This window comes from Nothoprocta perdicaria, unplaced genomic scaffold (assembly GCF_003342845.1).
Source record: "Nothoprocta perdicaria isolate Ctin4 unplaced genomic scaffold, notPer1 scaffold_127, whole genome shotgun sequence".
Taxonomy (NCBI): Eukaryota; Metazoa; Chordata; class Aves; order Tinamiformes; family Tinamidae; genus Nothoprocta; species Nothoprocta perdicaria.
In genome coordinates this window covers 1746126-1758825 of record NW_020454394.1, presented here as the reverse complement: position 1 = coordinate 1758825, position 12700 = coordinate 1746126, and the positions used below count along the sequence as shown (strand labels likewise).

Here is a 12700-nt window from a genome sequence, read left to right as displayed (position 1 = left end):
TGAGTTGGGCAGAGAGGAACCTCATGAGGTTCAATAAGGACAAGTACAGGGTCCTGCACCTGGGGAGGAATAACCCCAGGCACCAGSACAGATTAGGGGTCGACCTGCTGGAAAGCAGCTCCACGGAGAGGGACCTGGGAGTCCTGGTTGACACCAAGTTAACCATGAGTCAGCAGTGTGCCCTCGTGGCCAAGAAGGCCAATGGGATCCTGGCTGCATCAGGAGGAGTGTTGCCAGCAGGTCAAGGGAGGTGATTCTGCCCCTCTGCTCAGGTCTGGTGAGGCTGCACCTGGAGTATTGGGGACAGTTCTGGGCTCCCCAGTACAAGAGGGATGTGGAGCTTCTAGAGATGGCCCAGTGGAGGGCAACCAAGGTGATGGAGTGACACACTGTAAAGATGCAAAAAAAACACCCAACAATTAGGAACAGGAGCAAAATGTGTTTTACTTGGCACACAACTGTGCTAACTAATTTGGGGCTGCTCGAGTTACCAAGACAATACAAAACTGAGAGGACTGATARCATCAAATGTTTGTGCTACTATTTAGAGGGACCTTGCCAACTTGAAGAAATGAACTGGAAGAAATCTCACAAAACTCAGCTAGGAGAATTACCATGTTCTGCGCCTGAGCAGGAATAAGAAGTGTGGGTTAAGGGCAAAGAACTGGAGATCAGCTGTGCAAGAAAGGACTTGGAAGTCCTGCTGCACAATGGTTAAGCATGGGCACATTGCCCCTGTGGCAAACAAAGCCAACACTATATGAAAGCACATAAGGCAGAGAACTGCCAGCTGATTGAGGGTGGTGATCCTTCCTCTCTGCTCAGTCATGGTGAGACCACAGCTGGAGTGCTAGGTTCAGTTTGGTTGGACTACATGATCTAACGAGGTCCTTTCCAACCTCAGCTGTGCTGTTAGCAACGCTCAAGGTGAAGTGCTGAGGCCACTGACATTATGAGCTGCTTTTCGCAAGACCCATCTTTGGTTTCTTACTGAGGATGAATGCTGTGCACAACATCTACCTTTCTGAGAGCACCTTTCAGGGACCTGCACTGGAAGTCCTGCTACTCTAAGATGTGGGGCATCACATCAGCTTCCTTCTAGTCCTATAACTAGGGGTGAAACTCTCAATGGATGTGACATGTCTGTTCCAGAACAAAAACTTTACAGAAGGCAGATGCCTGTCATTTCAAAAGATAAAATTTAATATCATCTTTCAGCCTGAAAAGCGTTTTTTTTTTTTGAAGCCCTTCTAAAATATATTTAGTGCAATCACTCCTTAAAAAAAAAAAAAAAAAAAAACATAATTTCATCATCTGGCATAAGCTGTCTTATGCATTCCACAAAGCACTTTGTTACCTGCAACTTGCCTCATTGTTTTAACTCCTCTGGAACATGCCTTCAGACGGTCCTACTGTACGTGCACTGCATAGCAAATCAATCTATACAAAGCTTTACATTTCCACAGGGACAGAGGCTGTAGACATTCCAATGCATAAAGAATACAGACTTAAACCTTTCCTTCCACATATTAGATATTCTTCATTTATTCACTAGAGCCCAGAGAGCATCAGGAAATACAGGGAGAACTCCAGCAATTCCTGATGCCATATTATTTTATGAAGATTAATGAACAGAGAAGTGAACAGAAGAGCTCAGCAATCCATTAAATCAGGATGTTCAGGGATGTTTGTAACAAAGAAATTGGTCCAGGGACAAAGTGATACAGATGAGAGGTGTTAAGATACACTCACTGATTTTAGAGATCTGCAAACAAAAGTCCTGTTGTGTGATCTGTCGTTCATTTTGATTATGGATTATCAACCAGCAGTAGAAGACATCTTCGGAGGTTACTGTGAGGAACTCTTCTCTTTAACTGACAGTCTGATATGTAGACTCTAGAGGCAGAAATAAGCTGTTTATTTCTAAATGCTCAGTGAGTAGAGGAGAGAAATCTTTTAGAAGGTTCAAGGTTTGAGATTGTATTTTGGATTTATATTTTGCCAGTATCTTTAATTTTAAAAGACTGAAACTAAGTGAAACATGAGCCCTTTTCCTAAATGTCCTATTTATGTGATTCTAAATTGCTTCTTCATGCTGCAAAGCAAACTGCTTGCTAAAAGGTTTGCATGACCAATAGCTTACTTTTTTGAGAGTTTAGATGACTGCAATTAAAATAATGTCTCTGGCACTGAATTCCTTGCTTAGTTATTTATAAGATCTATGTTTAATAGTTGACAGAATAAAAGTATAGCTATATATGCTAGAATAATATTATGATAATGCAATACCTAATACAAAGCAGTGCTCTCCTGTAATACCTCTAGAGTCACCAACACTGCTGTGCTCTATGCTGACATGTTTATGGCAGTAGTCAAAACAGCAGAGATCTTAATATCTAAGCAGACAGGCAGGACTTCATCCCTCTATGTCTTCTCCATCCTTCTAGCTTCCCATCTGTATGGAGACATGGGGTAACGCTGCCCATACCCAAGCCCATTGTGTGGGCTGCGGGAGGCAGCACAATTCAGAGACACRGCAATGGTCTTGGCTATCAGCAGCACTGGGTTTGCAATAGCTTGATGTTCTCCACGTCCTCTCTAGGTCTACCATGCAGCGGTAGATTCATGATGCAGTGGAGTCATGGCTTAAAGTGCTGCTGTTGTGGTTTACAGCAGTAGTGTGAATGGCAAGGCAACACATTAGAGTCTTTGGAGGGCATGCTCCATAACGAGCCAATTTACCAGCTATACCATAATATCAGAAAGGATCCATTTCTTCATCCTGGCTGTAGCCTGAAAAGGCAGAATGGTCACTTCTTTAACAGATAGTATTCAGTAGCGGAAGGAATAAGAGACCCCCAAYGTGTGCATGTATAAGGCAATCTGTTTCTTTCATCATGTCTTGATCTTATTTTGGTAGAATCACCTTTTTAGTTCTAAATGACTTAATTCATTATTTTAGAGAGTGAAAGCCCATTAAGGAAGGCCTGGCAGTGTGATGATTTCTTATCTGTTGACATCATCCTTAAAGAAATTTCAAAACACGTATAGCACTGTGTCTCTTCTTTCAGATGATGCCTCTCATAAATTTATCAGGMTGGTTTTGTTCACCATCTTTGAGATGAGGACACGGTATTAGGATACTGTTGAGCCACTGTTAGCACATCTGCTGCTTTTCAGCCTTGTGGTACAGATATAACTCACTATTTCCTGCTTCCATTTTTCTGCATAGCAGGCAGAATTATTTTGACAGATATCTGGGCTCATTCTGTATCGTTTGGCATTCCTAATGTTCAGAGCTGAAATTGCAGACAAATTCAGACATACGCTGCTTATGAGTGTTATAGATACTTGCTTCCAAAAAAATCACTTCTTGAAATAAAATCATTTCTATGATCAAAGATACATTAATTTCATGAGGCAGATGATTGAACTCTTCCCTTGTGGCACTTGAGTTCAGTGACGCAAATATGTGTGTGTGTAGATACTTATTTAAAAATGAAGTATTTTTATTGCCAATTGTGCCAAAGCCATAAATTAGGGTTGTAAAATGAAGAATTATTTCCATGTAATTATTTTTTCATTGTCTATATGTGCTTATACATGCATTATTTCCTCTTCCAGTAGTCAGAAGGAAAAATACAAGCAGTTGCACAAACGGCCAGATCAGTCAGATTCWCCAAATGTAAAAATGCCTTTCTCCTCTTTCCCACAGCCTTTTGCAGAATAGGGAGTGAATCCTGCTGAGATACCAACCCTGAAGCAGGTTCCCAGCAAGTGCAGAGATTGAAGATACTGCAGCCCATGCTCACACCATCACAGAAGAGTTTGTRTTGGAAGGGACCTCTGGAGATCACCTAGTTCAGCACTCCTGCTCCAGCATGTTGCTCAGTACCCTGTCCAGATAGCTTTTGAGTATCTCCAGTAATGGACACTCATAAATTCTCTGGACAACTTATACCAGTGCTCAGTCACCCTCACTATCAAGAAGTTTTTCCTTATGTTCAGGTCTCATCCATTCTGCTCCATGGATGTTCTGTGTTGGGGCCACCCCATGTTGAGCCACACTGCTGTATCAGCCATGCCATCTCTACAGGTAGCCCCTGCTGTATATTTGTAGCCCAGTAGCTCCTCTTTAGCTCTTTGGTAATGCTAAGTGAAGGATTTGGTATCACCCTTTGGTGCTGTACACCTAATATCTTGCATGGAAAACCAGAATGTTAGTTTATGACATTTTCCATATTATTATGTAGACTGCATAGCTCTGGCAGGTAAAAAGTGAAGCACTCCTTTACACCTGCTTGAACCCTGGACTCCTCTAGACTCAAGCACCTCTTAGATATTTTCACTCCCATGTTTTTGCTTCTGATAAAATATTTCTCTTCTCTTACATATATCAAGTAATAAAAGAAGGGAATTTTGGATACCAGAGCTGCCAGCTGAAGGGAATCATTTTCTGACCTATTTCATCAGGGATGTATGAAAATAAGGTTATAGCATGGTTGGTGACATGTGGGAGTCCCTGTAGTTTAGGCTGCCTTTGCACTGAACTGACTGCACTGAATTTGTACTGCATTGATTTGAGAAATCTCTTCATATTTTGCACAGCCTTCAGGAGACAGCTTCACTTCTTCAGTAATATTTTTGTGCTTGGAGTAATGCTTAGTTTGCTGGAGGAATCATCTAGCAAAGGGAGATGGCAAATGTTAACCTTTAAAAGCATGATGATTTATTCCCCTAATTCATTACAGACTGCTGCTGATTAGCATCCAAGGGCTGATGGAGCCTTGTATTCAAAATTTACTACTATAACAAATATACTGATGTTTCTAAATACGTGTTCTTAGAAATTGGTCATGAAGATGTGTTGGACAGACGCATGTTACAGAACTGTCCTCATGTGGCCATTCCTGCCTTTCTTGGACATATCTGGTGCTGAGCATAGTTAAGATAGTAGGACTACATACCTACCATACTACTGCATAGTTAAGATAGTAGGATGAGCCATGGATCTGTTTGCTGAAGAAAATATAATAAGGCTTTATCTACTGTAAAATAAGTGGATGAGGTTTTCATGACTAACTTCCAGGATGAATTATGTAAATTTTATGGTGTTTCTAGTTGTTGCTTATAGTAAATCTTCGAAATAGATTTAACACTGCTCTAACAAATCTCTCCCTGGAATTCCCAGTGCCCTGCTGCAGACCTCAGATGTGGCACTGCATGTTCCCTGGGTGAGTTGGGCTGGTTCCAAATCTTACTGTGTTTGTATTTGCACTTGTGAGGAGTTGCAGTTCATCTATCCATCATCCTCTGCCACCTCATCTCTCTTCAGAAGTCAAGCTTTTGATTCTTCTTTCTGAGTAACCCCCAGGGAACTCTGGAAATCCTTCTTTGAGCATGCCCAAAGGAAACTCAAGAATTTCTAATTGCACTTTATACCTCAAATAAAATATATATATATATATATAATAATCTGTTAGAGTGGGTTTTTTACATATATAAAAATATATTTTTATATATAATATATTATATATATTATATATAAATATAATAAATATATTTATATGTAATAAATAAATGTATAAATATATATAAATATATTATATATAAATATAATAAATAAATAAATATATATATATATATAAACCCACTCTAACAGATTATTATATACCTTAGGTAGATTCCTGACTCTGATTTGTCATTCTGCATTTTTCTATGACCTTTGAAAGTAAAATCATGGTTCCTGGGATGCTAAATTTTAATGGCCAGGAGCCTTCTAGCAATTGTCCACAGCATTAGGTAAGCTACTTACTTACTACAATAAGTTTTATCTGGCCAGTGACAATGATGTAATTGGTTTCTCCTTGTCTTCATATTCTTCTCATTTAGAGGTTCCAAATCAAGGGAACAGGTTCACTAGAAGAAAAGAGGCAGAAATCCAGTCTCCTACTACAAATAAAGTCTGCATAGTAAATTGGAGCAGCAGGAGGAGGAGAGCTCCAATTTGATTTGCAAATCGACTCTCTCCCACTCCCATTTGCAGAAATAAGGCCCATATGCCCACTAAGCAATCGCTGTTAAAGGTAAAGCTCTRCACCACAGAGGATTTCTTGGCAGCAAATGAAAGGAGCATTGCCACTCCGTTACGTATGCCAGCTCCAATAAATCTGCGGATTAGTTTCCTGGCTGCCACAATTGAGCCAACTCAAAACCATATGGTTCTCCTTTCTTAAATATTGCCATTTGAAAGGAGCACAACTGCCTCCCTTCCTGAGTCATTTTTGTTCTGAGGAGAGCTTAGCAACAATAAGGATTCATAAATATCGGAGAAGTCTGTGACTTTATTTATCCCCATTGCCTAGTCCRGCTGATGGTATGAGATCAGAATTGCTTTTTATTGGCCTTCTTGCAATTTCCTTCTCATTACAGTCTGCCCTCTGGTTCTCTTTATGAATTGGAGTGTGGCACAGTGTGTTCATCTGGTCTATTTATTTATAAGGAAGAGTCCCTGGGATGTATTCTGAACCGTACTTGTTATAATCCTAGAGASTCTTAGGAAACAGTTTAGAGGTTCTTGGGCTGAAAATAAGATTTTGGTTCAGGGATGCATTATTTACTCTATTTTTCCTAAGCCTCAAAGATAGAGTTCTGCACATTAGGCCCTAATTTTCTCCTGTAAATGTGCTAGGACCTCATTCAGCTGCTATTCTCACACAGATCATTCTTATTTCTGCAAATAGCCTCCATCAGCTGACAAGACAACCCTCTCACATGAGTGAGAGCTATAAGACAAAGCTAGAGGAAAAGACTGCTTTACAGTATGGGAAGCTAACTGCTAAATCTACAAGGCAAGGTTTACCCTGCATCCTGAAAACAGCTCTTAAAGTCTTTTCTAAATTACTGCAGTAAAATAAAAAATTTTAAAATAAAAAATCTTACTTCCATCTGTAGGTGGATGTAGTTTGGGTAGTTTATGTGGCTACTCCTTCGTCCCAATTAWTTTGTCAGGAATTATGCACTTCCTTTTGGGACTACTAAGTCCCAAAAYAGAATAAAAAGAATAAGTCCCAAAATAAGAATATATATTCTTTTCCGAACGACTGTAGTTTTAGACTGTATATATTAATAGTTAGAATAGATATTTCAAGAATTAGAAGAAAACTCTATATTTAGTCCTGGTCCAGGGTTTGCACAAGTTTTGTTGTTGTTGTTTTTTGGTTTTTTTTTTCTTTTGGTAGTGTTGTAGCTATCTATGTTTTGATATTTTTTAGACTTTTTTCCTTTTTGAGGGAACAGAAGTTTAACCTAAATCTTGCTGCCAAGAGAACTTTGACAGTGAATTCAGCTATTCAGTAAATTACTATTCTCTTTTTGTATTCTCATATTTGGGGGAAAAAAGCATCTTGATATGACCTAAGTGGATCCACATTGGAGGGTTTGTATACTTTGACCCAAATCAGTGTCATTGAACTAGTTCAATGTTTTTATAAAAAGAWCTTTAGAGAAAGGAGTAGCAACTAATTTAATTAAACACAATATGTTTTGATAAGGTAATCACTATACAAAACACTATCTGATTTGTCTGGGTTGCATCTCACCTTTCCCCTCTCATTTTATTTTTGTTGATTCCTCTTCAGAGCAACCAGGATGTATCAATCTAAATAATGATTTCTGTACTTAAAATAGTAGGGACAGAACATTTTTATTTTTCTTCCTCTTTAATACTTGTTTTTGTATATGGGACAGTTAACAATTTATCCTCCACCAAAGGAATCCTCTAGAGCCTGAAAATCTTAGAAGGTCAACTGGAAAAAKACACGCTAGGTTTGACTTTCCAGGTGGTCAAGCAAATCTTATGCTGCAGAGATCTGGAACCTAAGCTTGGTACCTGAAACCTCTTACTGCTGYGCACTAACTTTGGATTTTTCCATAGGACTCAGACTGAATTATAGGGTTTTTTTTTTTTTTCTAATTTCAACAAGAAAAAGCATTTTCCACCTACTATCTGATGAAATTTAAACCTAAATTCACTATTAGATTTCCTACAGCTGTACAGCTGTTTGCATTTCTGTGGTTTGTCACTGGATACACAATCRAGCTTTTGGACAATGATCCAAAATCATTGATGCATTACCTGAGAATCCTGCTGGCAAGAGGATGGATTTGTGCTCAGGATGCTGAGATGGAACTTGTAAGAATTCCYACCCCTGCCTCTGGATGCCTTTGTGGTTATAATCAAATTTATTTCAGCTATTTCCCTTTTTTCTAGGTTTTTGKTTTTTTCTGTTTATATTATAGTCTTTTTCTGTTTATATTATAAGCCTGTAGGAGAAACTGTTGCCTAGGCCCTGTGAGTACACTGTGCACACAAACCTCAGCTGTGCCTTTCACCTGCTGCAAATACAAAAAATTATTCATCCAGACAAGCAGAAGAAGGAAAGTGCTTGCTTGATACCTCTTACCACTTCTTCAGGTGGGGGAAGCCTACTACTTTGGTGCAGATTAATTCTTTAAAGCTAATGTATGGGACCAAACCCACACCTGGTGCAATTCCACTGAATTTGCTAGTGATTTACACCTGAGACCAATGAAAAGCTTATTTCATAAAGGCAGATTGTTTTTTTCTGTTTTTTTTTTTTTCTTTGCCTCTCTGTGGGTTTGAAGAGTTCCCATGCTCATGACTTATTTATGTTGAGCCATACGTTAAAACTCTGGGGTTTCCATTCTTTTAACATYTTGACTTCTTATGCTATTTTTCCTAGGGGAGATGTTCAAATAATTAGCCAGCAAAGGGAAAAAGAAGTGGGACAGCCTCATTGGCCTCCACCTTTCTCTTACTGTTGCTCTGTAAAGACACTGCACAATTTGGGTTTCCTGTTATTCCATAGTCCCTGCAGGAACAAATTTCCTGATTAATGTTGTATGTTAAAGGAGGACAGCATTCTGCAAAGGCATCCTCAAATGTAAAGCAGATTCCTCCCAGTATCACTGAAATGTTCTCAGCTGATAGAAGATATTTTTCTTGCTATATTGGATTTTGCAGGTAATGTGAAATGTGGCTGAAACCAAGATGTARGTTCAAAAGCAATCTATAGGCCTTGTGTTCTCTACAGACTTGTAAAGTGGGAGTCTTGCATCCTCATTTCTGTACAAACTCTCCTCTATAGCTGCTCAGCATAAGTATTGTCTTCTAAAAGAAAGACATTTCTCTTCAACCCAAGGAGCCAAACACATTTTCAAAAGGATTGAAGGTCGATATGAATACAAAAAAGGCTTCTGGGTACAACTGCATGACTTTGTATGGATGTAATTTCCCTGATCTGTAAGCAAAGTCTGATTATAGCGTATCTTCCTGCCAAAAAAAGCTCCACAGTCTCTCCCACTGATACACAGAAGCCAGATAATTTTGAAGGAATTTTTTTGTGCTCCATTTTTATAATTTGGGCAGAGCAGTGACTTTGTGTTAATAAGATTCAGGAGATTAAAATGAAAATGAAAATATAACCATGCCCTAGAGCTATAATAAATATAGTCTCTTTACTTTCCTGGGAATGCAACAAAGGTCTGGGTCAGGTGGAGTTTGACACAACACCTTCTTGTGAGATCTCCCAAAGGGCTTCAGTATGAAGCTGCTCAAATTAGGTGGTTACAGCATCTTTTATGAACTGGCCCACATTCCTCAGTGTTATATTAAACCTAGATTAACCAATGAATTTAGTATAATATAAATGTATTAGTTGCATGTTGCAGGGATGCCAAATGTCATGAAGTATCTTGGAAAAGGTGTTGTGTACCTTAGGAGGATCTTACTAATGCTTTAATAAGTTGTCTGCAGGTGTCAAGACAGAGAAAAACAGTAAAAAATAAGTTTTCTGAACAAATTACCAATTGTTGCTATTGACAGTTCTCTAGAGATATTCAGAATAAAGGCCTACCAGGTAAAACCATGTGTTTAGCATGGAGGTGATGGTTTCCAGCAGTAAGGTGGCATAGAAAACAAACATGAACTTGGACAACCAGATGGAACAAGACTTTGTAAATAAGTCAAGGAGAAGAATTGATTTCTTCATTGCTTCAGTATTTTAAGCAAAACTTCTCTGTTTGACTTTTATTATTGTTGCTTAGAAAGACTAATTTGGATGYTGAGTGTGGAAATAATCTGACCCAATACAATTTTTACAATATATGTTTATATGTGAGCTATTTGTCTTAACACCTTGTTTTATCAGAGGAAAGAAACAGATGTTTTGAGGACTTGATTCATCTCTTGCTAATTTAGCTTAAATAGGATGAAATGGCTCGTGACCTAAACACACCTGTTTTCATTAACAGAATGGGGAGCCCAGGCAGCCARCTCAGTTTAGATGTCTGGACTAGGTACATTCCTTTCTAGATTATTGCCATTGTACAGAATTTTTCTTTAGTTATTGTGTGAAAACTTAGAAGAAAATCTGGTTTTGAGTATGTGGTTTGTTGCATAGCCCACATAGTCTCTATGTTAAGTGTGTGCATTTTGTACTTTAAATAACCACCCTTGCATTTACAGATAACTGTGGGAAATGGCTTCATTTCATCCTTAAATGCCTCTCCCCATAGGAAGCAGCCTCCTTGCTGACAAAGAGAAGATTTAGTGGGTGTTTAGTGTAACTGATTATCTGCTGATTCAATCAATTATGTGAACCTGGAGCCAAAGAGAATGTTTATGTGGCTTTATGCTGGTAGTGCAGCTGCTCTGCTGCTTGACCCTGTGACATGTTTGCTATCTGGTGTAAATATTTGCATCTGTCAGAGAAACCTGGTCTGCCCTTGCTGCCAAATTGCTGTGTTATAGAGCCTGAAATCTTCCTTATTAGTTTGCATAAAGGCAGGCAAAACCTGTTCAGAATTTGTGTGGGATAATTTGACAGGAGGGAAAAAGAAATGCCGGGTCAGCCTGGAGTGCAGCTGAAAGGTGTCCAAYGTGGAGCCTCTTCAAAGTCTGGTCTTAGTTTGCTGGCCTTCTTATTCTGTCTTTACATAGTTACCTTTTATACCAAAGTTGTTTCCCCAGTTGCCTGGATGTAAAAGCAGAGAAAACAAAGCTGACAGTGATCCTGTGTGCAGTAAATGGCAAAGGCAGATATTGATGAGGAGAGCAATGAGCAATACTGGATTGGCCAGGCCTTGGGAAGTGAAAATCCATCTCTGCAGCTGAGATTTTGCTCCAAGCAGAATAAACAGCACAACCACATGCATAAGCCAAGCAACTGCTTCAGCTGTAGTAGCCTTCCACATGTAATAATTAATATTGGAATTTTAACATAGTGATTTTCATTGCATTTCACTTCAGCTGCCCAGCAAGTGGAGAAGAAGTATTTGCATACAGCCTACGATAAGCACCATCTCCTGCTGGMTTCCAGGTCTTGATGGAGTTATGACTCATTGGGAGCGATTTTGCTCCTTATTTTGGACAGAAACCAAGACCACCATGTCTCTCAGGTGGACATACCAAAATCTCTGCGTTTGCTGGCAAAAATCGTAGCAGTTCATCATTTTGTTTGGAATAAGTGTCTGTACCTGAGAGAGGAGCTGTGTATGGACTTTCTGTGCTCTTACCCTTGGGATCTTGGCCTGCCAGTACCCTCCGTGCACGGGGAAACTGAAAGTGCTAATGCTGTGCATTGACATGGGACAGCTGGCATCTTGCAAAGTGCACCACTGGAATATAGTTTATCTTCTTGCTTCTCATTTCCTGTGGCCTGTCTGCCTGTCCTCGTAGTTTCTCTAGCTGTAAATCCTTGAAGCGTGGAAACACTTACAAAAATATGCATATAGTGTCTTAATAGCATGGTAGCTGATCTATGCCAGATGTTCCTGAATGCTGCAATGAAATAGACAAATATTTGAAGTGTGGGGTCACTCTAATATAAATGAGGGCCAAAATCAGCATCTGTCTTAACCCTTGGTCTTCATTTGCTTCACTTTTCAGTTRCCCTGAAGAGAATGAGAAAATAGAAAGGACAAAAACACTATGCAGCTGTTATAATCAGGCTGATTTACTGCATTGGGTGTAATAAATTGGGAAGAAGATGTTACTCTGTGTTTATATAGTTTTTTAATACTTCTAAATGGGGAAGTGATGAAGGTGCACAGCAGAACAACAGGCTCTTCTTTGTGTGTGTGAGAACACACTAAAACTTCACCCATAGATTTKCATTTCTGCATACCAAGTGGTACAAATAGGAAATTTTACATAAAAGAGATGATTTTGTCTACATTTTTTTCCCTATGCTTTTTAAAGCTGTTTTATAGGGGTCCAAATTATCACTCAAAAATAATTTTCATGGGGCCAAGTTACTGTTCCATGGCACTTTAAGGTCTTTGGATGGACAAAGGTGGCATTCTGGAAGACTTTTAGGTGGAGACCTGGAGAAGTTGCCTGGAGTCCCTTGACATCAGGAGAACCTGTATAGGTCAGCAGTGCAAGTTATTAAGTATGTTGAGGGTCTTATCATTTGTCTTGAGACGTTCTCAAGCAATTAGGTATGATGCCTGCACTGCTTTTCAGTTGCAAGGTCTAACTGCAAGACAAAGCTCATTCCTGTCATGACCGCATGAGAGTATATGGATCACCAAAGGAAAGAAACTTTCTTCATTCCTCTATAGATGCAGGGAGGCTCTGGGTGCATCTCATTTGAGATGCTAAACCATTCCTCAT

At 39.2% G+C, this 12700-nt stretch overlaps 1 long non-coding RNA gene across 1 annotated transcript; it reads left to right on the top strand.

Annotated features, from left to right (window-relative positions):
* Nucleotides 1-10335: 10335 nt before the first annotated feature.
* On the top strand, nucleotides 10336-11970 carry LOC112942394. Its single transcript, XR_003248377.1, has 2 exons — nucleotides 10336-10380; nucleotides 11333-11970. It is a non-coding gene; the product is annotated as an uncharacterized LOC112942394 (long non-coding RNA).
* The last annotated feature ends 730 nt before the right edge of the window (nucleotides 11971-12700 follow it).